Source organism: Ictidomys tridecemlineatus, chromosome X (assembly GCF_052094955.1).
Source record: "Ictidomys tridecemlineatus isolate mIctTri1 chromosome X, mIctTri1.hap1, whole genome shotgun sequence".
Classification (NCBI taxonomy): domain Eukaryota; kingdom Metazoa; phylum Chordata; class Mammalia; order Rodentia; family Sciuridae; genus Ictidomys; species Ictidomys tridecemlineatus.
Window position 1 is genome coordinate 36,548,368 of NC_135493.1, and position 27,991 is coordinate 36,576,358.

General features: G+C 39.0%; 2 protein-coding genes across 8 annotated transcripts in view; one reads left to right on the top strand and one right to left on the bottom strand.

Annotated features, from left to right (window-relative positions):
• Nucleotides 1–1,274, bottom strand: part of Rtl4 (retrotransposon Gag like 4) — a 376,725-nt gene extending 375,451 nt beyond the window's left edge. Inside the window, exon 1 of the mRNA XM_021725250.3 lies at nt 1,144–1,274. The gene's annotated coding sequence lies outside the window, so the exon portion shown is untranslated. The remainder of the gene's footprint in view (nt 1–1,143) is intronic.
• Nucleotides 1,275–1,325: 51 nt separating this feature from the next.
• Trpc5 (transient receptor potential cation channel subfamily C member 5) overlaps nt 1,326–27,991 on the top strand; it is a 273,724-nt gene continuing 247,058 nt past the window's right edge. For 4 of the 7 annotated variants that reach the window (XM_078034364.1, XM_078034365.1, XM_078034366.1 and 1 more), the window contains exon 1: nt 1,419–2,396. The gene's annotated coding sequence lies outside the window, so the exon portion shown is untranslated. Of the gene's footprint in view, nt 1,380–1,418; nt 2,397–27,991 lie in introns of those variants that run through there. The other 3 variants (XM_078034368.1, XM_005323340.5, XM_040284490.2) reach the window with 3 other exon arrangements.

A 27,991-nucleotide genomic window follows, 5' to 3' on the forward strand; every position in this document is an offset into this window, starting at 1 on the left:
GCCTGGCAAAGAGAGTTGTTAGGACCCCCACTGAACATAACTAATGCCAGTTTCAGAGGAACAGCAATGGAAATATTCAGCCATTTAGGCAGGGAAGAGGATCCTGGCTTTTTCTAAAGCTGTACTCGGGTTGAAAGTGTGTGCTCAAGGCATTAAGGCGACAACGGGAAGTACAGCTGAGCTTTCCTAGAGCTCAGGATTGTTCTGAGAATGGATGGGCTGGGAGGAGGGGGGAGGAGAGGTTTTAGGTACCAGCCAGGCATCCAGAAAAACAGAGCCTCACATTTCCTTTTTTCAGAGAGAGGCAGTAAGAGAGAAAAAGACAAAGCCGAGATTTGGGCTGTGTGCTGGGCCATGAGATGCTGCCAGCTAGCGGACCTAAGCGCCTGCAGGTTGCAGGTAGAAGTCTCAAGCTTGTTATGGGGGTGGGAACATTCAACCCGTTCCAGGAGGGTTCAAGAGGGTCGGCTTTCTGGGAGCCAGAGAAGAAGGTGAGAGTGCAGGTGGAGATGTGCCTCTCATAACAAGAAGGAGTAAAGACCAAAGAGTCACGCAAGTGTCTAGTGACACCATCCTTCCCCCTCCCCCGTCCCCGACACCACTGCCAACACTAAGTAACTTAGCCTCTCATCCTACAATACCACTATCCCTTAGAGCGTCATTCTAGGCTGGGTCTTGGGAGACGACTGTTTGGTGAGAGGGTCACCTATGTAAGAATTAGGTTTCTCTGTGGGGCTGCATGCCCTAGGTTAAACTCACCCAGGAAAGGACAGAAGCCAATCACCAAGGACCCCAGGTCAGCCCCTGACAACTCAGAGCCCCACTGTTCCACTATCCCACCAGCTGCCCGACCTAACCATTGAACTCCCTTCCCCCAGGATGCCCGGTGGCTTCCTCTGCAGCCCGGCTACGACCAGCCCAGAGCCAGGGTTGAGTTAAGTGGGCAAGAGGTCACTGCCCAAAGCAAGAGGCACTCGATCCAAGGTGTAAGGTGAGATTCTGCAAGCCAGAAGTCTTTAGGCGCTCCTGTCCCCTCTACTCTCACAGGCGATCAGCCTCCCCTCTCTCCCCTCCCGTCTCTGCCACCACCCAGGGGAGGAGGAAGTCTGGGGAAGCAAACGAACGAAACAGAAAATTCCGTACCGAGAGGGGAGAAATGAGACGGTGGGACGGGGCAGCGGGGGCTGACTTGGGGCTGCGGCTGCAGCTTCCTTCCACCCCTGGCCGCGGAGCTGCAAAGAAGGCAGGAGCTGCTGCCCCTGCAGGCTGCCCCGTCCTCCCTCATTCCCTCCCCCCTTCCTCGCCTCCCCCGCCCCGCCCCGCCCGCCCCAGCTGTGAGCCAGGAGAGCCAGCCAGGCTTTGGCCAGGGGCTGGGGGAGGTGAGAGGTGCTTTTGCCAACCAGGGCTTATACCCCTCTCTCTCTCTCTCTCTCTCTCTCTCTCTCTCTCTCTCTCTCTCTCTCTCTCTCTCTCTCTCTCTCTCACACACACACACACACACACACACACACACACACACACACACCGCAACCACGACGGGTTCTCCGCAGCTCGCAACCACCCCAAAGGGAGGGAGAAAGAGAACAGCAGCAGAGGGAAGGGAAGCCAGGGGCAGAGAGAAGAGGGGGGAAGAGCTCAGGGTTGAACATTTTTGGAGCTAGGGGTGGGGAGGAGAAAGAGAGCGCGCCTCCTTGATTTTCCCCTCCCCACCCCTCTTTGCTTTTCTCTCCCCTTCGCTGTATAGCATTTTCCAGAAGCAGCAGCAGAATGGGACTGAAGCCTCTGGTCTAGAAAACGGATTTGGAGGGGTGGCAGGGGCTCCCACCAGCCGCTACCTTACAGCTAGTGCTTGAGTGTGCGTGTCAGAGTGTGAATGCGGTCCTCTCTCTCCCTCTCTTTCTCTCTCCCCCTTCGCCCGCTTCACACCACCGTGTCAGCTATCCCTGTCAGTTTCCCCGTGTCAGTTTCTTCTCTTGCTTATTGTGTTTGGCTGGCTGCGTGAAGGGACTGCGAGCATTTGGGGGGCTCACGCTGGTCCGAGAGCCCCAGGAGAAGCGAGCGAGAACACGGCAGGGGCACGGGTGGAGCAAAGAGTTTTGGGGCGCTGGTGAAGGCAAAAGGTGAGAAGGTCTGGCCAGTCGGGAACTTTGAGATAACTGAAGAGGGGAAAAGGAAACGAAGGTAGGAACCAGTACTTGTGCCTCTCTCCGCATCCCGCCCCTTTTTTCCCTGTTCTCACCCGCCCACCCACTCGGCAGCCTCCAGGCCCCCGGCTGTCCCAGGCGGCTGCTGTTTTTGCGCCGCGGAAGACCAGTCCAGGAAGGCTACCGCGGCACCTCGCGCCCTAGTCCACCGATCCCAGACTACACAGATCCGAGGAAACCACTTGGCCCGGGGTAAGTTGACAGGCGGCTTGGAGTCGTCCGCTTTGCTACCCTTGGGGCGGTGAGGAGCGGGTTTAATGAAGGTGCTGGGTTGATGTAAACTGGGAGGCGCTGGCTGGCTGACTGGCTGTGAGCTCCAGGTGGTGGGGAGCAGGGAGAGGCCAGCAACAGATTGTTTTGGGACACGGGCAAAAGAAATACAACCAGGGAGAGGGCTTTAAGGGTTCTAGGACAAAATGTTGATGGCAATGATTAAAAGCATCCTTCTCACTGCTACTGTTCTCCTAAACCAGAGCTTTGCCATACCACTGCATGGATAGTGATTTGTTCCATCCTTGGGTAGATATTAAGCTCCCCCCGAACCTGCTCCCAGGTTTCCTCAAAATGGGCAAGGGATGGGTTAGGAAAAAGGATACTTGTTTTTCAACAATATCAATCTTCAGCTGTAAAGAGCCAGGGTTCATGAGGGCTCAGGGACCAGAGCCCCTCATTTAGCTTCTTTCTGTTTTTGCATCTTTCAAACTTAAGAAAGGGCCAGATTCGTTTGCCTGGCTTCCTTAAAGAAACCAGGAAATGCAAATGGGCAGGGGCAATCACTATAGTCCAAAGTGGACAGCTCCCAAACCTCCCCCACATGCTTTGACTTGGACAAATAGCTATGATCATGTCCCACATAGGCAAGTCCTGAGCTGAATTCCCAGATCCTGATCTTTCTTCATGGTTTCTGAAAATGAGCCTGGGAGAAGGTGTTTTTTTTTCTTTTCCTTACCAACCTGGCCTATTTGGGCCATAGTTATGTACGTGGTGATAGCCAAGTGTTTAGCAAGGTTATCACTCCCTTATGAAAACCTGGCGCTGGGAAACCAGCCCAGAAGACAGATTCTCTGAACTTTACCCGAGTTTATTATATGAGTGGGAGAGACACATACTAATCAATAATGCTCCCCTTAGAGACTGTGCATGTTAGCCATGGCTTCAAATGAAGAATAATTGCTACATTCATAATGGCATCCAGACCCATTGGCCTATTGTCATATATTTATTTTCATGGCATTTAGTAAGAATGACATGTTTATATATCAGCATTCATAATTTTCTATTGTTGATCTCTTAGATTTTCTGATGATCTACAGATGAACGATGTCGTGTCTCATTTCTCATAAACTCTTAAAAAGCTGAGATTTAAATGATATCAAATAGTGCCTTTCACTCAGTCTTTAAAATATGTTTATTCTGAATTGAAAGGCATAGTAATACAATCATATAGTACCAAGTTGATTTTAAAGCAAATGTTTAGTCTGAGATAAAGGAAACGCAGGATCCATTTGTGAGGTTGAAAGAAGAACCAAATGCCACTTGAAATCTATATTTTGGTTCCAGGGAGGTGCTATTTTCATAAACTTTTAGACCATGTAACTATATATACAGTTGATCTGTGTGTGTGTGTGTAAGTGTATGTGTGTGTGTGTGTGTGTGTGTGTGTGTGTGTGTGTGTAGTTTTTAAAGGACTCCAATCAATCCTATACAATTTGGGTTCTGTGTTTCTATAGCTGAGGGGGGGGGGTCAAATTTGTGCTTCCAAAGCATCTTGGATTTTCTGTTGAACTTTCCATTTATTACTATGTTATTGAAATACAATGAATTACCTCCTTCCAACTAAGCAAATGAGAGAAACAGATTGTGCATTAGGTGAGACTGTTTACGTTTCATTGGGCAATTTGTTCTAATGCTCACTGCCGAGACACAGAGCAGAATGGGGATTACTAACGTAGGATCTGAAAAGGTGTCCATTCTCTTACTCTTTGGGGGTCAATCATGAGCATATATCTACTTAGGTTAAAATTACACTTTCCCATAGATAGCAAAGACAAGATTGCAGACAGCTAGGAAAGAAGCAACAGCTTCATGATTGGGGAAGAACTCAAAGTATCAACAGGAATGAAGCTTAAGGTGTAGTGGGTTTTTGCTGTGTTCCAGCTGATGTTGTGTGGTTGCTAAAATGGGCTGTGACCTATGGTTATTCCTAAGACAAAGAGGTGGGCAGATGCAGGAATTTGGAATCAATGTAGCCCCCAGATTCACTAATACAGACTCACCTGATTTCAGTGCATGCTTCAACATAGTTGCCTGGATCAGATGATATCTATCATCCCTTCCAACCATAAGAGCTATGATCCTATGATTCTAGTCATTGTAAAGCTAACAACTAAAACAAGAAGGACATGCAGAACCACAGTGTTTAGAGAAGGCCAGACCAGGAAATTGGAGATGCAGAAGAGAGAAAGAGAAGAGAAATAGGAGAACCAAAGATGTTTTGAAACAGATGGAAGGAAAACTATCCAGATGTTTGCTTTGACTGGGAATGGAATCGGTTCAGAAAATCAACTGAAATATGAAGTACCTTAAAATTGCCTGTGATTTGACTTGTAAACACTGAGTAAACAGTAATAGAATTCCTTAGAACCAGGGAATTGGGAACCTTGGAGTGCATTTTCAGTGTTGTCATCTCATTTCACTTTTTAGCTTATTAAATTCCAATCTATAAACCATTCAGGTGCTTAATTATCAAATGAATATTTCAAATGTGCCATGCTATTTCCCTCCAACCTGCTGCCAAATATTCTAATTTGTCTTTTGCCATGATTCCATAACCGAAGGAGAGGAACCAAAGAAGCATTTCTGTCTGCTCTCCCTCCACCAAATGTTCGTGTTTTCACATGAGGTACACTAAGCCATTCAGACAGATGCAGTCTGCTAGCTAGTGGGGGAAAAGGGAGGACAAGGCCTCTCTCCTCAAGATGCCCCAGGCCCTAAGATGCCACCAACTAATCTGGCCCAGTCATTTTCTAGGTTTCCAGGGAAGAATATGATAAAGTTTTCAGCCTGCAGACAGAATTCACGCTCCACTCTAGGCTGTAGTTGCAGCTAATTAACTGCAGATCCAGGCTAAACTGATGCTAGCCATCATTTCCAGAGCTTAGTAACTGATATATCCATATTGTCAAGCTTTCTAAAACTCATGAAGCTTTCCTCCTGTGGATGGGCCCCTCAGACTCTGTCCAGTGAGACCACAAGACCCATCCTGCCAACAAGGAATGATTCCTGAATGATTCAACCATTGTCTCATAAACATGTACATCATCCTCAACTGAGTGAGAACAGATGATTTTTTAAATTAAAAGCTGGTGAGGTTAAGCAATAATTGCAGTCACTGGGTCAAGAAAATTCTGCAAGTTCCCTACATTTAGTTTTCCTTTACCCATTGAAGAGATGGCTCTTGGATGCCAGTGCAATTACCACAGCTTTTTGACTTAGGAGAGGCAAAGAAAAAATGATGGTGAGAAAAAAGCAGGGATCTTGGCAGGGTCCAATCCCCTTTCACCTGTAGAGAACCTAAGACTCAGAGAGTAGAAATAGCTGGCCTAAATCTAGCTTGACAAAGGCAAAACCAGAATCCAAGACTGTCTGTTGCTATAGAATAAATTTTCTACAGCTCTCTGGAGATCTTGCCAATAAATTTAGAAGAATCAAAAACAAAGTTTACCAAGATCACAACCTTCTAATTCCATTTAATGTTTATATTGCATGTTTATATTACATGTTATTCCCCTACTTTGTTATTCACCTTCTCACCCACTACCTTTCTTCAATACACACACACACACACACACACACACACACACACACACACACACCACACACCTATCCTGCTAGCCAAGAAAGCATGACATATGCTGACATATGCCTACAACTAGCATGTTCAGGTGGAGGTCAGAATTAAACATGACAAAATTTTAGCTGCTCACATTTATGTAGCTAATCTGGTTTATACTGCCAATAACAAGACTCCTAGAAATCCCAGTCTCCAATGCTCCTTTGTAGTTTTGGGGAATGGAAGCTGGTGGAATACAATGACTTTGGTTCTTGTTTTCTGTACTCATTCTGAGAATCAGCACCTTTAAATGCATGTGTGTGTGCACATGCCTGTGTGTATGTGTGTTTGTATGCATGTGTGCACAAACATACACATTTCCTGAAAGATTAAAACAGAGGAAATAGAAAAGAAAGACAGATGAGTTTTATGTCAGAAATGAGAAGATGAAAAGTTTCCAGAATGGTCATTGTCATCTGCCTCTATCCTTTACTCTTGCTTAGTTTCCACTAATCCTACCACAATTTCTTTTAGGGCCTGGGGAAATAGGCCAATGCAAATATGTCTACTATAGTCCAAGGAGTTCTGGTGGCACAATAGATTAATGTGCAATGCTTATGGAACAAATGTATCTTCCAGGATGATATGAAGAACTTCCACACTGTAGGAAGGACATCACTGAATTAGAAGAGACTCTTCTAAGAGCTATCTGTAAATGCAGAATCTCAGGCCCTTCTCCAGACCTACTGAATCAGAATCTGCTTTTAATAAAGATCTCCAATGATTCATATTCATAGCAAAATCTGAAAAGCAATGGATTAGAGATTATTCAAAAAGAAGATTTGAAATTCATTTGAAAATAAACAATGACCTACAAGGGATGTAGGGACAATTCATGTGGTTTATCATATAAAAAAATAAAAATACAAACTTTTCCTATGTCTGCTTCTCTTATTAGCCAGTTTAAAGGCCTAAAGTGTAGGTAAGAGAGACGAATTCAAGAGGAATCAGAACAAAGGATTGTTCTGTTTGCCAGAAGGACTAGGGTTTGGGAACTCACACAGACCTGAGTTCAAACTCTGGCTGGGCTGGCAAATTACTAGCTATTTAAATGTGCACAAAGTACTTTGGTACTTTGCATTTGAGCCTCAGATTCCCTGTGAGTAAAATAAGATTAATAATAGTATTCATTAGCATTGAGTTGCTATGAAACATATATGAGACACTATAAGGCACTAGCATATAATGAGCAATCAATAAATAGAAAATATTATTATAATTCATGGTTTGGTCAATAATTTTAGTTTTCTAGAAAACTAGCCACTGGATGAGATATTTAAGGACACCTAGCATCTATTTCTAATTGTATGAATCACACTGGGTTTTTCACAGAGAGAGGAAAGATGCACAATAGTAAAATATATTTGAACATAGTGGAGACCCTCAAACAAATATCATTTAGAAAGAATTATAAGTGCCTCTAATAAAATCCTTCATGGAACTAAACTGAAGTCAGAAGTGGCCCTATTCTATGAGGTATGTATCAAAATTATCAAATAAATGTTGAGGAAACACACATATACATATATCTACATGCAAATGAAACAATTCAAGACTAAAATAGTATTCTAGGTTAGGAACTAAATATTACTGATTTTCTGGCCTGACAACAATCTGTAAAATGGGTGAATAGTAACTCCTACTTCATAGGATGGATGTGAAATGATTTGGGTAAAATAAATTATGTAGGTAAAAGCACAGCAATTAAACTCAATAATTTTTTTTCAATCTGGCCCAATGATCCCTAAGTCAGATCCACAGAAAGGGCAAATACGTGTGTGTGTGTGTGTGTGTGTGTGTGTGTGTGTGTGTTTGTAGTTAAGCTCCAGTGATTTTTTTTCTCCAGGAAGTAATGAGTTGCTATTAGATAAGAAATATTTTACCATGTTAACACATCATATAAAGGCCAGCTCAACAACAATTCTTAATACCTAGACTATTTGGTTATATGCCAAATATTTTGCATGCATTATAGTATTTAAGCTCTCACAACAACCCCATGAAGTAAGTATATTATTGCTCCTGCTCTACAGATGAAATGGTAGGTAAAGCTCAAAAGAATTAAGGTGAAAAAATTTAGCAACTCCTACCTTATTCCAAACCATAGTGCTTTCTACCTACTCAATTTTCTAGTCTAAAATATGATAGAGTTACAGTATTTATAAATTCCAATAACTCTATATGTTTAATATATTGTATAAATTCTAATAAAATCAATAGGCACTTGCTTCTATAAAAACTTATTGATTGGCATATGAAATCTCGGTGACCTGACTGCAAAGACACAGAGACAGACATCCAACCTCTGGGTCCCAGTCCTTTGGCATGTTTGAGAACTCTAGCTTCTATTGGAACTGAGGTTGCCTAACATGCATTGATTTTCAAGAGGATTAAATTAGTGTGGCATCCATATTCGTAGACAATATAGATTGGTAATTTCTAATATTTCTGTGATCTTCCTGAATAAACAATAGCAAATGCTGTTAATTATTGAACACCTTTGCATTAGTTTTCTATTGCTGTCATATTAAATTTTCACATACTTATTAACCTAGTATTGTCTAAGTATAAATTTAAAACAATTAAATATGAGTTTCTTATTGTTATAGTTCTCTTAGTCAAAAGTCAGACATAGTGATCACTTCGCTAAAATCAAGGTGTCAGCAGGATTGCCTTCCCTTTTGGAAGTTCTAGGGAAGAATACATTTCCTTCCTTATTCAGGTTATAGCATAATTCACTTCCTTGAAGTTGTAGGACTGAAGTCCCCTTTGCTCTGCTGGAGTCAGCTGAAAGCTGTTATTAGCTTTCAAAAATCACCTACATTCCTTAGTTCATGGTTCCACTCTTGCAACTTTGAAGACAGTGAGGACCAGTTGAATGGCTCACACACTTTGCATCTCTCTGACACTTCTACATTTGCAACTCTCTTAGTATTCCTTCTCTTCTGTTTTTTAAATTTTTATTGAAACATGGTATTTGTACATATTTATGAGGTAAAAATGTGATGTTTTTAGTCATGTATACATTGGATATTAATCAACTCAGAGTGATTAATGTAACCATCGCCTTAAACGTTTATCACTTTCTTATGGAGAGTATATTCAAAATCCTCTCTTCTATTTTGAATATATAATGCCTTATTGTTAATTATATACACCTGGTGTGTGTGTGTGTGTGTGTCTGTGTGTGTGTATGCACATGTGTAGGTGTGCACTTACAGAAAACCCAGGATAATATCCCTATTTAAAATCAGCTAATTATCAACCTTAATTCTATCTGAAAAATCTCTGTTGCCACAAAAATACAACATATTTACAAGTTATGGGGATTTTGACATATTTAAGAGGTCATATCTACCTACTATAATCTATGTAGTGGGTGCTACAAACCATGACCTTTTTTTCTGCCAGTGCTGGGGATCATCGAACTTGGGGCCTCACTCTGCTAGGCAAGCACTCTACCTCTGAACTTGATTCCCAGCACCAAATACATGATCTTAAATTAATTCCACTATAGTCTAGATGGTGTACATTATTTGCATTTAACATTTGAAATAGCATCAGACAAATTAAGCAGTATGCCTAATAATGCACAGCTAGTAAATCACAAAGGCAGAATTGGAACATAGTGCTTTCTTCCTCAAAATCTTTTATTTTCCCCCTTGGCCTACATTATACTACCTTCTCATTATCAGAAAGCTCTTTGGTTGTAATTTTTGTTTTGGCAATACCATGGCTTCACTTTCCATGGTTTCAGTTACCCACAGCGAACCTGAGTATGAAAATATTAAATGGAAAATTCCAGCAATTCATAAATTTTAAATTGTGCACCATTCTGAGTAGCATGAAGAAATCATGTGCAGTTTTCTCTGTCCTACCCAGGATGTGAATCATCCCTTTGTCTAGCATAGCTACAACATATGCACTCTCCACCTGTTAGTCACTTAGCAATTGCGGTCATCAGATCAACTGTTCTGGCATCACAGTGCTTGTGTTCAAGTCACCCTTATAGCGTAACACTGCTTCAAAGTGCCTATATCATTCATTTCACTTCATCTCATCATATAAGCATTATTCCATCTCATATCACCACAAGAAGAGGGGTGAAACAGTACAATAAAATATTTTCAGAAAGACCTATTCACGTAACTTGTATTACAATATATTTTTAATTGTTCTATTTCCTTATTAGAAATTGTTGTTAATCTCTTACTGTGCTTAATTTAGAAAATAAAATTTATCATAGGTATGTATGTATGTATGGGTGAAAAAAATAGTATATATATGGTTTGGTACTATCTATGGTTTAAGGCATCCAATAGATGTCTTGGAATATATCCCCCTATGGACAAGGGGAGACTGCTGCATTTTATTTTTTGTTTTCCTGATTTAAGATTTTAACAGGAAATTTATGTACACAGTTCAAAAGTCAATTGGATAAAAGAGTATTTAATTTTTAAAAACTTGGTCTCATGGTTTCCATATATGTGGTTGCTACCACCCTTGTCCTATTTGATTTCTTTCTCTCTAGAACTTCTAAATGAAAATATAAGCCACTAAGAATAGGTATATAGAAAGATATTCATATCATAACAAATCTTCCCACACTACAGCTGAAATACATGTTGTCCTTTTATTACACTTTTACTATAGTGCAACTTTGGAAGAACTAACAACTGCATTAAGGAACAGATATATATGGGCCAATCAGTAACCCAAACAATTGGTGACTTTGCTTTTTTAAATGTTTGTAGTCCCTTTGGCTCCATGATATTCTCCTGAATATCCTCTACATTATATAACCCCAAAGCCTTAGTATTGTTATGTATCTCATCAATTTTATCTGAACATTCCAGAGCCCTGAAATTCTAGAATACAAGAAGGGGTGAAGGAGAGAGAATGAGGAGGGGGAGAGATAGAAGAGAGAAGAAAGATAATAGAAAAAATAAAAATAAGTAGGGGGAAAGGAAAAGAAAGACAGCCACAGTGCATGGAGGTGAGAGTCTGAAAATCAATGAAATACATCTTTTGTTATTATTCCATATAGTGATAAGATTATCATATTTTGATATAAATAAGCCCAATACTTTATTTATACATAACTTTTTAAAACAATGGCAAAGCCTTCTATCTATCTTGCAAAAGAACATGGAACCTTTACATAATTATAAACATTGAAACAGAACTACCATATAGTTAGATAGCATCTTATATAGCAATAGGCATCCAAATCAAAGATGACAAGTTGGTTTAAACAAAGAATTGAGTAAAGCTGATAGTAAAAGCAGTATAGCAGAGTTAATTATTTTTATGCCTACTATAGATATTAGTCTTTAGCTATAATTTAAGAACCTCTTTTTTTCAGTGTTTCATAGAATGCAATATACATTTACCTTCTAGTAACACAAAACAGAATATGATTTATCTATTTATCTTCTTTTGTTTTTCTATCCCTTTAACCAGTGTTCTTAAACTTATTGAACTTATTGGAAATGAATTGTTAATGTATTGGGAAATCATTTTAGTAGTTCATAATATATATTATGATTATAAATATATATATATATATATATATATATATATATATTTGGTACTAGGGATCGAACTCAGAGGCACTTAACCACTGAGGTGTATCCCCAACTCATTTTTTTAGTTTATTTATTTTTAAGATAAAAAAATCTTGCTAAGTTGCTTAGGGTGTGGCTAAGTTGCTGAGGCTGGCTTTGAACTTACAATCTTTCTGCCATGGTCTGACATAACCAGTATTTTTAAATAAAACAGATTAAAAAATATGAGTCCCATTTCTTGATATTTTTATTTCAGTGATGTTTGTGTCTAAGTGTGTGTGTACACATACATGTGCATGTTTTCATGTATACTTGGCCCAATGTAAAATATTTTTCTTGCTTGCTTTATTGTGAAAAAGTTTGATTACTATTAGTTTCAAAGGTTAGAACCACTGGCCAGATGCTATATATATTCCAAAATCCTTATAAATACATGGATCTCTGCCCACACTTAACATCTTGACTTTCCTGAATGTATTTTTTATAATTATAAGGGAATTCCATGCTCCCCCTTGGCATTGCAGTCTCTATTTCTGATGTAGTAGAAATGCCTGGAAAGTTGCAAATATCCAAAGTAAAACTAAAAACTCTAATAGAATTTGAAATGCTTTCTCTCTGAGATGCATAAACACTCAGGAGATTTGTAGCATCTCAGGATTTGGACCTGAGTTTCCCAGTTGTCACTTCCATTGACATCTCACGCATACAGTGCTCTGGGGACCCCAGCCAGTGCTGAACATGGCCTGAGAGTCTACAACTTGCATAAAATATTTAACCTCAAGAACCACCAGATCTTTATGCTTTAAATTGTTCTGTCTGTTCACAACAGTGGTCATCTCCAGAAACTTTTCTTAGATTAGTGGCATTTAGTCTAATGATAAACACCAAGCAATGAATAAAGGTTGACAAGAAGATAAAAATGTAGGTTTAGGGATAAACCTAGGAAAAGGATGATGAAACACTAATGAGTGGGTAAAAATTACTTCAGGATATTGTTGTTGCAAAGAGAAGGTTTTTTCAATTGTTGTTGGACAATTATACCAAGGAAGAGAAAAAATGATAAGTCTAGTAGAGAGAGAAAAACAGAGGAGAATGTTAAGGAATAATTAAACCATTCAATCCTCCAACTGGTCATTGAGTCCCTGTTATCAATCACTTGACAAATACTCACTTAGTGCAGACTAGATGGAAGGTGCTGTGGGGCACTGAATGCCCCTCTAGGAACTTAAATATTGTCAGAAGTGAGTGAGATGACAGGAGCAAAGATGAAGAGAAATCCTGGTGTGGCTGAGTAAGATACTGTGATTGAAGCCATTCATGGAAATCTACAGAGGTATACTTCTAAGATAGATTATGGAAAGCTTAATATGACAGACTGTGGCTGCATTTAATTTAGTGAACAAAAAGGAGATACAAAAGGATTTTGAAATGAGAAATGAAATAATGATAATTAAACCATTCAATCCTCCAACTGATGAATATTCAGAAAATGGTGTGTAGGAAGGATCGATAAAGGCATACTGATTAAGAAACAATTATAGAAGTCTAGGCATGAGAAGTAGCACTGTAGTTAAGTAGAGAATCTGGGTTCAAAGCCATCTAGGTGATCTGGTTCTGCCATTCTTATGCTTAAGTTTCTCATCTATGAATAGAGGCTATTAAAAGTACTTACTTTACAGGAATGCCATGAGTTTGAACTTTAGGTTAAGGTGTACCCTACTATTGAATCTGACCTAACTTTCCTATGTATATATATAAATATACCATAGTGAATCTCCCCATTATGTATATTCACAAGACATGGATTTTTAAAAACTTTAATACCAGAAAGATCAATACAGGGGCTGGGGTTGGTGCTCAGTGGTAGAGCGTCTGCCTCGCATGTGTAAGGCACTGGGTTCGATCCTCAATACCATATAAAAATAAATAAAGATATTGTGGCCATCTACAACTAAAAAAAGAACAATCTAGTACAGGGAATGGAACAGGGGGAAGGAATTGGGGAGGGAAAAGGGAAGTGCTAAGGACTGAATTAGAGAAAATTATATTCCATGCTCTTTATAATCTTGTCAAAATGAATCCTAATGTTATATTTAACTAAAAGAACCAATACAAATGAAAAAAAAAGATGTATCCCAATACCTGGTCATGTTACCTATTGGATTCGTAATTTTTGTTATTGCCATAGAAAGAATGGAGTGTAAAAGACACAAGAAAGAAGAGTAGACATGTGGTGAGCAATTGTTTATGTGTGGTGAAGATAATTTGTATCCATGTTAAAATAAATGATGATGCCATTAGAAAATATGAAGGTGGGGTGAGAAGGGAAGATAGTAGGTTGAGATTTCAATACAATAGTAACTTTGGAGTCAGGGTGAGACATCCTAGTGAAAATGACCAGCAAAAAAAATTGAGTTGTGGGGCTGGGGTTATGGCTCAGTGGTAGAGTGCTTGCCTAGCATGTATGAGGACTGGGTTTGATTCTCAGCACCACATAAAAATAAGTAAATAAAAAAGGTCCATCAACAATTAATAAAAATATTTTTTAAAAATCTTGAGTTGTGGCACCAAAGCTCAACAGGAACGTTAGGAATTGAGGTTAAATTTTGGGAAGTCATAGACATAAGTATCCAAAATTTGACCTCTATAAAATAAACTTAAAATCCTGAAGGAAGAAATTCAGAAGAAAAGAAAACTAGACAAAGTTTAACCTGTGGTCCACATTTAGTGGAGGGAGAAGAGTCAGAAAAAGAGTGTTTGAAGGCAAAAGGAGACCTATGCAAGGCATTATAGGGAATTAACAAGAAGAACATGCCATGCTCCGTGAATTTAAGGTGCTTTTAGTCTACCTGAAATAATGCAGTTTACTGATTTGAGATAGAAAGCATTATAAGGTATCAAATATATAATAATGACATCCAATTTAAAAATGTAAGTATTAGTTTAAAATATGCATTATTTTATTGACTAGAGAAATCAGGAAGACTTCATGGGTGTTTTAGACCTCGAATGATGGATGCCATTTGGAACATTGTCAACATTGAGACATAGGTGAAAGAAGCTTTCAGAAGACACAAATAGCCATCATAGAGATAGAAGGAAAACTAGGAGTGAGTGATGGCCTCAAAATCATGAGAGAATGCCCCACATCAAAAGTGAGTGTTCATCAGTATCAGAGCTTTAGTCATTAAATTGAACAATTTTAGAGGTCCTGAATAAGGTAATGATTAGAGCATAGCCCACCAAACCACAATCCATGAAAGAAGTTGAACCCACATGCTGTTTTAGTGTGGTCTACTAGAGAAAAATGGTGTTGGGATTGTGGCTCAGTGATAGAGCACTCACCTAGCATGTGTGAGGCACTGGGTTCAATCCTCAGCACCACATAAAAATAAAATAAAGATATTATGCCCACCTATAACTAGAAAATAAACATTTTAAAAATGGTCTTTACATTTTTAAGTGCCTAAAAAAACAAAAGAATTTATTTATGGTATGAAAATTATGTGAATCTCAAATTTCAACATCCATAAATAAAGTTTTATTGGAATTCAGTCACTCTCACTTATTTACATGTTGTCTATGCGGTTTTCCTACTACAATGACAGAGCTCAGCAACAGTGTATAGGATGAAAGCATAAGATCTTCTTCTATCTAGCCCTTGATAGTATCAGTGTGCTTGCCCTTAGTTTAGAGTATGGAATCTAAGATAAAACTTCCTCAGTTTAAGTCCCAACTCTACTACTCACTAAATTTCATGACCTTGAACAAGTCACTCAAATGTTCTTCAGAGCATTATCTGTACAAAGGAGATTACCATTATCTGCATGGTGGAGATTACAATGGTACTCAGTGGTTGTTGTGACTATCAGACAGACAATTTGTGTAAAGTGACTAACATAGTTTCTGGTACATAGAACGTAATAAACATTATTGTTTTGATGCAGTAGAAATGAGTTATGGGGATAGAGTCAAATGACAATGGGTAGCAAAAGGAATTAAATATGAGGACTATACAAATAGAAACTATGCTTTTGAAATTGTTCACAGTATAGTTGAGGATGAGGGAGGAAGTAGCTCTAAAGGAGGGAAGAATTTTTATTTTTAATTAAGAGACTCAAATACATTCAAGGGCTGAGAAGGGGAGATCTGAGTAAAGATTGAGCATCTGGGAAGAAAGAAAATGGAACAACAGCCTGAGGAGGTAGGAGGAAGAAGATCAAGAGCAGAGGTGGAGAGATTAGTCTTAGAAAGGAGTAGGAACACTTCTTCCTCAAAAAATAAAATAGCATTGGACATGAATATAAGATTTGACATGAACTATAAGGAGTCCAAACCTGAAATATTCTTGACATGAGCTGAAGGAAGTCCATATCTCAAAGACCCCTTTCCCTTGTGAGATAATGGTAATCTCCTTTGTACAGATCAAATTTTTCTGTTGAGAGGCAGGAGTAGAGGGATTTGGTAGAAAACTGAACAGCACTTTCAAAAATAAGTTGGCCAGGGAGATTTGAGAGAAATATATAGAGAATGACCCTGTGGGCTTGGCAGAACTTGGAAAGTCAGAACATCAGTCAGTATAGCCATGTGACTTTCTCTAGTGGTACTCAAAAGATTGGAAGAATAAATCCTGAAAATGGAGCATTCAGTTGAGTGAGGACTTGACATTGTGTCAAAAGACTTGGGAAACAGTGCCACCACTTGCAACTATTTGACCCTAAAACAGGCTGTCTTTGGAACCACTGGCTCTGGGACCATGACCTTGTCAGTAGGCTCTGTGGCTATCTCATCTTTACCTGCCTGGTGTGTTATCTAGTTTTCACAATGGCATAGCCTCCCCAAACATTTCTAGATTTATTTTCCTGAAACCTCATTGGAACATAACAGAGACAGACAATACATTGGATAGCTCTGAAGAAGGACATAAGTTGTGACTTTAAGGAGAGGGAATAATATTGTTTAAGGAAGGAGACTAGCACTAGAGATGTTTGAGTATCTTTCAGAACACCATGAGCCCAACAATAAAATCTCTTTTAAATTGCAAGATGCAGGGTGCATGGATCCAAATAAAATGCTACAACAGTTGGTGTGTTAGTCTTGGCTCCCTTTGAGACTCCAGGGGTAAGGTCAGAAGGCTAACAGGCCAACTCCTATCTGGGCAAACTAAAGTCAGAATAGAGATAGGGAAAGGGGACCTTGCTTGAGGAGCCCAAAGATGCATGGGGAAAATGCTTTGGCTAGGAGTCAAGATGGCAAAGAAGAAACAATACTCCCCAAGTAGGGCCCATTGAGGGCCCTGGAGACTTGCAGCTCAGCTGCAAGGTCAGTTTTTAAAGCTTCTCGTTAGGCAAAGTGGGTCTCGTTAGACATTTCCCCATCTCTTCTTGGCCAGATGAGTATACATTCCACATAGAGGCTTCCAGGCCCATTTGAAGGTCTTATCAAAGGACATACAGGACCATTTTGCATTTAGATAGCCCTGCATATTCTCAGAGCACTTTCCCATCCATGATTTTTCTCCATGGTGTCAAGAGCACTACCATAGGAGTCAACACTCCTAGGCTTAAGCCCTAGCTTTGGTACTTACTAGGAGTGTGACCTTAAGCAAGACACTCAATACTCTGACTCTCAGTTTAAAAAAAAAAATTGTAAAATGAGTAAAATAGTAGTACTGTCCTACAGAGCTGTTGGGAGGATTAAATAAGTGCTTAACACCCAAACTGGCTCATGATAAATACGTACTAGCTGTCATCATTATCTAATTTAATATACAATTACCTTGAAGCATGATCTCCAACAAAATTAGGCTTGAACCCTGGCTCTGCCACTTAAAATTTGTAGGACTTTGGCAAGTCATAATCTCCCTGAGCTTATTTCCTCACCATAAGTTTAAAATAGATTTGTTAATCAAGTAAGATACTGCATGTAAACTGTATATAGCAGTCATGTATAACTAATTAAATTTAAAAATTTAATTTTTTAAAAAAACTGCATATAGTATCAGTCAAATGTTTATGCTTATTTATGTTCATTTTCCATTTTGAGAAAGCTTTACCCCTTTTTTGTTTGTTTGTTTAATTTATTTTTTAAATTTTAATTTGTTATATATGACAGCAGAATGCATTACAATTCAGATTACACATATAGTACACAATTTTTCACATCTCTGGTTGTACACGAAGTAGAGTCACACCATTCATGTCTTCATACATGTACTTAGGGTAGTGATGTCCATCTCATTAAAACAGTAAAAAGGATCAGAAAGGCAAAGGTAATTGCCCACTAGAATAATGGCAACACTGGAGTGAGACCCCAAGGCTCTCTTCTCCAGGTGGGGCTCTCCCTAGTTATACTCTATGAGAGAAGCTTGGCCCTCTACACAGAATAGAGGGCCCCATCTCCTCCCAACAGTGGGGCTATGCTGATGTGTGCTCTCTCTGATGGTTATTAACCAGAAAGGCAACAACATTGACTGGGTCCCTTGCAAACAGATGTCAGAAGACAGAACCTCATGTCCTTATCTTGCCCTGAAGCACATGAACAGTATTTGAAAATGGAGACTTCCAGGAATCTTCACGCCCCAAATGCTTTTTTGCCCCAACTAGCATTTGATATTGGTGTCTTAATCCCCATCATTCAAGTATATATTTTTTTAAAACCCTCACCCCTTGCGCAAAAGATGAACTGCCTAGGACATGAAAATAATGTGTATTTGAAGGATCAGCCATCAGCACAACAGTATGAATTGGATTATTCAGTTCCTTTACTCTGTGGAAGGGGAAATAGGGAGATTTCAGATATGGTATATACTGTTCAGGCCCCCTCTGCAGATAGAAGGCACTGGAGACACCAGGAAAGATATTATAAACAGAAAGGAGTATATAAAGGGGAAGCTATTAAGGCAGCCCATCCCTACCCTTTTTGGTGATGGAGAGCAGAGAAATCATCCCTAGAATGACAAAAAGTACATGGGTTTGGAATAAAAAGATCACAATTCCAATGTTATCAACAAGTTTCTTAACCTCTCTAAGCCTCAGTTTCTTCACCTGTAAAATGAGGTGATAGCACCGTCTATCTTACTCTATTATTTTATGGATAAAAAGAAAAACTGTGCATTAGCATGCTTATAAATCTCTGTTCATATCCAATTGATCATAAAGAACCCAGTGAACTTCTCAAAAAGGTTCAAGGATGCAAGATGACTTTGTAAAGATGGCCAGGTGAGATGAACCTGGCATGATGCCTCAGCTATTAAGTGGAGTATTTCATGCACCTGCCATGCTTCATCTCTGAGTCAGATGGCCTCCCCACTTCCCCCAAAATGGAAGAGTTTACTAGCTTTTCTTAGGGCTAGCAGTAGCTCTCGAAACAACTGTGATATATGAGCAGTTGAGGTGGGAATTGGGCAGAAGGCAAGGCACTCCTGAGACTGAATGCCTTCCTACTATTCAGCTACAGCCTGTAGATACACATGGAACCCCTGGCACTAAGCTGGGATGGCAGAGGCAATTAGGATGACCCCTCAGGAACACAGCTCTGGAATCATTAAAGCAGTAATATAATTGGTCTGCCAAAGCTGAGATGGCAGGCACACTTTCCAGCGACATTGCAAAATAGTTGTCTCAGGAAATAAATAAAGCAATATAAAAATAATTACTGAGGTTATTAGCTATTTTTCCTATCTTCTCCCTACCTCCTCCCTGACACAACTGGGCTCAGAGGCCCCACGTGGGTGATACTCAGAAGAGAGGTAACTAGGGAAGCATAGGCTGGAACCAAGAACACTGGTTGGCCATAGGTCATTGGGGGCCTGAACCCAGGCAATAGCAATAGGAATGGAAAGAAGGGAATGATATGACAGATACTTTACAGGCTACAGTTCTTGGTGATAGGATGTGGTACAATAATAAAAAAGGGGGATTCAAGGATGACTTCCAGATTTTAGATCTGGAAAACTGGATAGATGGTATCACAAAAAAAAAAAAAAACAGTTGTGAAATATGGGAAGTAGGGTATCATGAGAGTGATGATAGATTTGAGATTGGGCATATTGAGTTTGAATTATGTATGTATAGAGAGATTACATACCAGTGGTGGTATCCAGTAGTCAGTTCGACACCAAACTTAAGCTCAGGAAAGAGGAATATAAGGAGAATAGATTTGGTATTCAAAGTTGTACAAATCAGTCATTTAAACCATGTGTGTGAGTGAGATCAGTGTTACTTTAAATCATCCAGGCCATGATTTGATCCATCCTATGTTGAAAGGGAACTCTCTAAGTCTCCAGGCAAAAAGAGATGACTTATCCTTCTATGATACATTATCTAAACTTTTTCTTAGTGAGATTATTCCCAGTGCATCTTGAGATGCTTAGAAAATATCAGTTGGTGGCTTTGGATAAAGCAGAGGGGATTCTGAAGGGGTTGAGCCTAAGACTGTGATGCTTCCTTCCTATTTCTAAAGCCAGATTCCAGGCATATGTGGAGCTAGCATAGTCAGCAACAGTTTCATGGTGTTTAAATTGCAAAAGTTACTTTCTCTTCTAGTTGCTCCCTGCCCTTGTTGACTGCCTGACTACTGAGGCTCAAAACAAAGCTTGGCAGTAACCTTTCCTTTTCAGAGGAAAATAAAGATTAAGAATAAGGAAAAAGGACATTGCTATTAAATTGCTCAGTGACCTTGGGCAAGTAATTTATCTTCTGTGTTGCTTGAGATATAATGATATCTACCTGATCTACATCATAAGAAAGCTATGAGGAGCAAATGAAGTACAGAGAATGCAAATGCTTTTTTAAAATACACTGTAAGAAAAATATATTATAATTTCATGCACCAAGATTTCTCGGCTCTAGTTCCTAATCCATCATTCCTCCAATTAAAATTGGAATTTTGCTCTGCCTTCATTTACTTTCCAATATATGATGGAAGTGACCATAGAACTTTTTTATGTTTTAGTATCCAAGTGTTGGGTCCAGGCAGGGAGTATGCTGGTTTGTAGACAAACTAAATTATTTTAAATAAATTTGGAATAAGTAAACCCTTAAAAATGCTAAGCAGATTTTTATATAATACCCAATATCATTCTTTCAGTTTTTTTATATATCTTTCTCTGATATCTCTTTTACTTCAAGAAATTTATTCAACATACACTACTAAACCCAAGCCCCTGTGAGAAAAGGGAAAGAAGATCTTAGTGTATCCTTCTCTACATGTGAAAGTTCTCTTTTATTTAAATTAACAAAATAAAAATAAAGATGTTATTAGTTGTCCAGTTGTATGGAAAAAACACAGCAAACATCAAACCCTGCAATGTCTCAATGTCTATAGTTCTCAAAGGCCAAAAAATGAGTGTGAAAGACATGTATTAAAGTCAAGCAAAGAGACAATGCTGCACAGGTGAGTGAGGAAGAAGTTAAAGAATGAATAAAAGTTTTTTAGCTCCTAAATAGATTGCCTAGAAAGGTAAGCTTGAGAAGAATCAATATACTTGCAAGGAATAAAGTAACAAGAGAGTTGAATCAAGGCATAATGGAATTGATTTGTCAGAGTTTTGGTTTAGCCTGACTATAGACCAGAGTCAAACAAGGCAGTTCAGACTCTCTAGATCCCTTCAAGACTCAGAGTCCCAAGATACAATGATATGGACTTAAACAGTCAATAAAAATTATGCTCTGAGACTCATTGTTTTGCAAACTAGTCAAAAACACCATCAACACCATGCAAGAAGAAGAAACATCTCCAGGGATGCCACCACTGTCCCTTGGTCTCATGCACTACAAGTCTGAGTCATCTTACTTTCCACCTCTCCTTTGACCCATGTATGTAATCAAATCACTAGGTCCTATTCACTTTTCTTCCCCAGTTTTATTTTATCTTACTATATTTTCCCACTGTTATTACCATAGATATAGCACTCATCTGCTGCCTGAGCCTCCTCACTGGTCTAACTGCCTCTGATCTCTCCCTGTCAATCCACCCTGCATACTGTTACCAGATTCATACTCCTTTGACATGATTTTTTGCTGATAAACTTCAAATGTTTCCCCATGACCTCCAGGATAAACCTGAAACTCCTTGTCCACAGAGCCTAGGCTTTCTATTATCTGACACAAACCACATTTTCAGATGGTTTAAGTCCAACAATCATCTTTGGGAACATGACAATGCCCCCAGTGATCTAAGAACCTCCCATAAGGCCACACCTCCTGGTGGTCCATCGTAACTGCCAACAGTGCCACTCAAAGAAACAAGCCTTTAGAGCAACTAAGAACAGAGCAAGGAGGAAGAGCATGAGAAGAAGATTAACATTAAACAGAGACACGAGGTGGGAGGGAAAGGGAGAGAGAAGGGAAATTGCATGGAAATGAAAGGAGACCCTCATCATTATACAAAATTATATATAAGTGAAGGGAAAGGGGGGAAATAAGGGAGAGAAATGAATTACAGTAGATGGGGTAGAGAGAGAAGATGGGAGGGGAGGGGAGGGGGATGTAGAGGATAGGAAAGGCAGAAGAATACAACAGACACTAGTGTGGCAGTATGTAAAAACGTGCATGTGTAACCGATGTGAATCTGCAATCCGTATACAGGGTAAAATATGGGAGTTCATAACCCACTTGAATCAAATGTATGAAATATGATATGTCTAGAGCTTTGTAATGTTTTGAACAACTAATAAAAAAATAAACAAGCCTTTATTACATGGACTTTTGGAGAATGTGTTAGACAACTTTTGTCACTGTGAAAAAATACCTGAAGAAAAGAACTTAAAGGAGTAAAGGTTTATTTTGACTCAGAGTTTCAAAGGTTCTAGTCTATGGTCAGCTGGTTCCACCACTTTGGACTCAAAGTAAGGAAGAACATCATGATGAAAGACATGGCAAAGTAAAGCTACTCAACTCATGACAGCTAGGGAGCAAATAAAGGAAGGAAGGAAAGAAGTGAGGTAGAGTGGGAAGGGGAGGGACCAGGACAAGATATAGTCTTCCAGGGCACACCCCCAGTGACCTACTTCCACCAACTAAACCTGCTGAAGTCTCCACCACCTCCAATAATGCCATTGGTTATGAATTCCTTAAGGGATTGATCCATTGATAAAATGAGACCCCCTCATGATCTAATCACTTCCCCAAATCCCCACCTCTGAATATTGTTGCACTGGTGACCAAGGCTTCAACACATGAGTCTTTAGGGAATATTATATATTCACACCATAACAAGGGATACTATCCATATTCCAACCAGGTAGCCTATCAAGAATATATTTCTTGCTCTGAATTGCCTCTTTAAAGATTATCCATCTTTAAGATCCAGCTAAATTCATATGAACCAACAAATATATGTATTACATAGTGTGTATGTGTCTGTGTATGCACACACACACACACACACACACACACACACACACCTACTATGTAGCAATCATTTTAAAACCTTTGCTAGCTTTCTCAGTTTTTAATGATTGCTCCATCCTCTGAGTCCTTGGGCAGTGTCTAAAGATCACAGTTAGTCTTTTTAATTATTCCCTTATAATATTATCAGCCATTGTTTTTCGTTTAAACATTTTCTCCTCCCAAGTAGATTGTAAACTTCTTGAAAGGCTGTATTTTTGACCTCTCATTCCACCTCTGTAAATAATATATTGCCTTTCATATAATAGAAAGACAATAAATATTTTTGTATTATTTTTATAACAGAATATTTCTAGTCAGAATTCATATTGCTTTGGGAGAAAGCTACTGTCTGGCAGACTCAAAATAGTCTAAATGAAGCAGGGTAAGAGTAACATACGTTGGCTATCATAATACAATTGAATTCCACATCTAGAAGGAAAACATATTGGTGTTAATTAAATGGTGATATCCTGGAGATATGAAGAATGCCTAAAATATACAGGAAAAAGATGACAATAACTCTTAAAGGAAAAAATCAAACCACCATATCATTGAAATAAACTGTTTCCAGTTTTAGACAGAGCTAATTCAAAATTCTCAATGACTTCCAGTTAGGAATTCATTTTAGGGTTGGTTACAGATTGTGGATTAGTGTAAAGGAGAGCAAAGAGGTGTCTAGCACAATAATAATCTGCTTCTGGATTTTTTTCCTTTATTCTCTTTCTCTCCCTCTCCTACTATTTCCTCTCTGTTATGTCCTCAACTCCCACTAGACACCTCCCCCTCCCACTCCCACTCCTTGCTCCCTCCCTCTCTTGTTTTTGATGTGAGTGTGTGTTTATGTCCAAGTTCATTAGCAGCCTTGGTAAACGTTGATCTTCCTCATTGGAGAATTTAAATTAAATATGCAACCACAGTCCTGACCCAAAATGAGATGCCAGACATTCTCAGAGAGTTTGCTTTCTGATCTCTTCTGCCTCCACTTAGCTCCTCTTTTGCTTCAGCTCTGTTCCAGGTACTACTTTCATCTTAGATCTGAAGATTAATATAGTCGTCAGTTTTCCCTCCAGTGTTCTTCCTCAGACATGGCTTTGCATTCTCCCTTAGGTTCAACTTGCGCCTGGCCTCCCAGCAAAACAATCCTGTTGTAATACCTAAGGATCATCCCTAAGCACACCCCATAGAGTTTGTGCACCATGTGAAATCTGAAAGGGCTGACTGCTGGTGTTCAGTATGATACCTTCTGTCAACTCTTTTCTCTTTTTTACCACCTGTCTTATACCCTTCAGTACAAATTTTATCAAAATGAAATTGGCCATAGAGTAAACATAGCTTGGTTTCATCCAAGAAATCCTGAGGGTGTTTAATTAATAAACAGTTGTAGACCAGTTCTGACAGCCTGCAAGCTAAATTAGAAACAGAACAGGACACAGGCCACCCAGGAAGTGTTTCTCTCAATCTTGAAAGGAAGTTTCTAAGGAGGGAACAGAAAATGAAGGTCTGGAAAGAGACCATTTGTTGGAGGGTCAATAGGAAAGCTAAGATTAAGCCAGCAAGTATCTTCATCTATGAGTCCACAAAATAAGAAAACCAAAAAAGACAGGTTCTATTTTCCTTATTTCACAGGGTATCTGTGGAGATATGAGTTCAAAGAAAAAGCAAATTGCAGCTAACAAATCAACCCTTTCTTGGGAATCCAAATAGACTCTGTTGGTAGTTCTCAACCAATATATTTTTGGCCATTCATACCAATAACATGCTGGGAACTTTCACGTGGAAGTTCTTATATGTTCATATGTCCTATCAGGAAAGAAATGCTGACCTAAACCAGGGAGATCAGTCCAAATGAACATAGAAACCACAATGCACCAATGTCTTTGACAAAGGAGCTCAGATAAGATTCTTCATTTCAAATGTGTAATTGATTATACTAAATATATCCAAGTAACTTATTATACTATATATATGAATATGTCCACCCTCATGTATATCAATAATGGAAAATATTAAGTCATGGATACTCCAAAATACATATTATTATTACTCCAAACCTCACTTCTATTCATAAGGTAAATATCTTCTATTCTCGTTTCAAGTTCTGTATAGCTGCATGTGGCCCTAGATGGTCATCTGTCCCTATACTGATATATAATTTTACCACTCTGATGTTGTTTTGCAAGGTTTGAAAATGTCTGCAGGGGCCAGGCACATACATGTGTGAAATTATTGGGTAGGAGACAAGTGGGACTGGTGAGAACTATGGTGATCAGTAGAGCACCCACCTAACCCAAGGATTTAAATTCAAAATTTTTTAAACAACATGCTCACCAAAGATATGTTTCTAAGTTTCAGACTCAACTTTAGAACACCTAGTTGATGAGCCTCATCAGGACTAGAAAGGAAGAAGGGTGGAATTGTTCAGTCCCCAGTGTCTTTAAGCTTGAATATTTGTTCATTTTGTTTTTTGCATTGCAAATCAATCAGAACCCCATAAAGATCAGTTTCTAAATAAGATTCCATAAAAAATTAATTTTCTCACACCTTAATACAATTCCTCTTTTTCTCTCTCAGTGAAAAATTTCTGCTTAGTTCTCCTTTTGACTGAAACATTTCCATGAAGTTTCTTTAGTCAACTATCAGCATTGTCCATAACTATTCTCTATGAGAACTGCTCTGACATTTCGTAGAATATGAATATAATGCCCTAGCTTAGCCTTGTTATGATGAAGACACAAATGAAAATTGAGAAACAGACACTTTAGGCTGAGTTGGCACTAGGAGGAATGGGCACAGGGTTTTGAGTTATCAGAGAACTACTGATTTCTTTGTTGGGTTCTTTTCTACACCTTCCTAACCTTCCATCTCTTAAAACTCCTGCCTGATATAACTCAGAAGCTCCAGAAAACTGCTTTGCCCACTGAGTGAATACCATGAACCACACTATTTGAATGATTTTATACAAATAATCTTGAACATTTCTAAAAATGGAACCAGAGGCTTTAATAACCAAAGTGACAGTATGCAAAAAGAAGCTCTACTGCCAATGGCAACTTCAGAGATGCTTTATATGTAAAGTTTATTAGAGGGAAGAGATCATTCCATGTGTTATGCATAGAGTAGTATCAAATACATTCCGTTAATCCTGAATAACCTTCCAGAATGGCAGAATAATCTCAGTGAGATGGAGTCCATAAGTAGTAATGCAAATGTGGCTGGTGAATTGAGGTTCTCATTTCACCATAGTTGGGATTTCCTAAACATCAGTGAAGGTATTCAAGACTCAGGATTGTTGAATCAGAACCCAATGTTTTTGAGCAGGGAATTGGAAGAATAGAGTTTGCTGAAGTTTATTTTAGTGACCCTGCTCCTTGTGTTGGAGAGACAGGATGCATAGTGTGCTTAAGCTCTTGAGCCAATCTCTCTTGAGTTCTAATATCAACTCTACAGTTATCTGTGAGACCTTGGACAATTTGCATAACTTTTCTGAACCTAGTTCCTTTATTTATAAGATGGGGACAATAATATCTGCCCTACAGAGTTTCTGTGGGAATTAAATAAGAAACAGATGAAACAGTGCCTAATATATAATGAGTACTCAAAAATTAACTATTATTAATGTATTTTCATCTTAGAAGGTTTTTGTGTTGTTTTGTTACATGGAGATTAAATCCAGGGTGCTTAAGCAGTGAGCAACTTCCCCAGCCCTTTATTTTAAATTTTGAGACAGGGTCTCACTAAGTTGCTTAGGGCCTTGCTAAATTGCTGAGGCTGGCTTTGAACTTGTAATCCTCATATCTCAACTCAGCCTCCCAAGTCACTGGGATTACAGGCATGTGCCTCCATGCCCAGCTTCCTCTTAAATGTTTTTAAGGGTCATAATTGAAATCAATGTTCACTATTTAGATGTTTAAAGAGATTTTAAGCAAATCACATCTCCTCTCTGGTCTTAATTTCTTCCTTTGTAAAATGAGGTATTAGGACTAGATCATATATTTGCAAGCATTTGTGGAAGCACAATCTTTTATTCAAGATTATCTGATGCTTTTTTAACCTCAATCTTAATGTAGAGTATGATATCATGGATATGCTTCAGGTTCTCAAAGTCTCAAGACTAAGAGTGGCCCTTCCTACTCTGCCTTTCCTTGGTTCTTTAATTCTATGACATCAGAGGTATAGAATCAAAGGCTTCTGCCTCCATTTCATCTGTTCACACCAGCTGCTAGGGGACAGTAGAGCTCATCCTTTAGCCATGAATGCTACAACAAGAATATAAAAACAATGTGTTGTTTATCAATTTGTTTTTCTTTGTTCCCCATCAGAGTTGACACTGGTCAGTGGAATCACAAAGAACAGCTAGTGGGTAAAAAGGACTAAAGTTAGTGTGTTGGCTTCCTTGACATTCTGGCCTGTTAGGTGAATGCCAGGATAAGACTACTGTAAAGAGTTCAATCTAGGAGAACAGCTCCAAGCTGGGAGATGAAACTTCAGTATTATTCCTTCCTTCATTGGGTGAGGAAACTGGAGAAGTCATTCCACCTTTCTCTAGGTGAAGAAAACGAGTTTGTGTTACTGTTTCTTCTTCTCCCATAAAGGCACTGACTGAACGGAGAGAGAAATAAGATATGGCAGGGGCTAGAGAAATGACAAGCAGGGACTGGCATACATGGTCTCACTCCATTACCATCTATGGAGTGAAACTTTTCCTATTGATGGACTACTGGTCAAGTGAAGTGAGGTTACTTGGGCAGCTTGTTAAGCTAGTAGATTCCCAGTTCTCACCCAAAACCCCTGGATCTGCAATCTTCAGTAGTTGGGACTAGGAATTTGAATTTTAGCATATTCCCTTACTGATTCATTTATCCACTAAGAAATTTGCTTAATAACTATCAGTCTAACTAGTTGTCAGATTTTTTTTTAAAAAATTTAGTTGTAGAT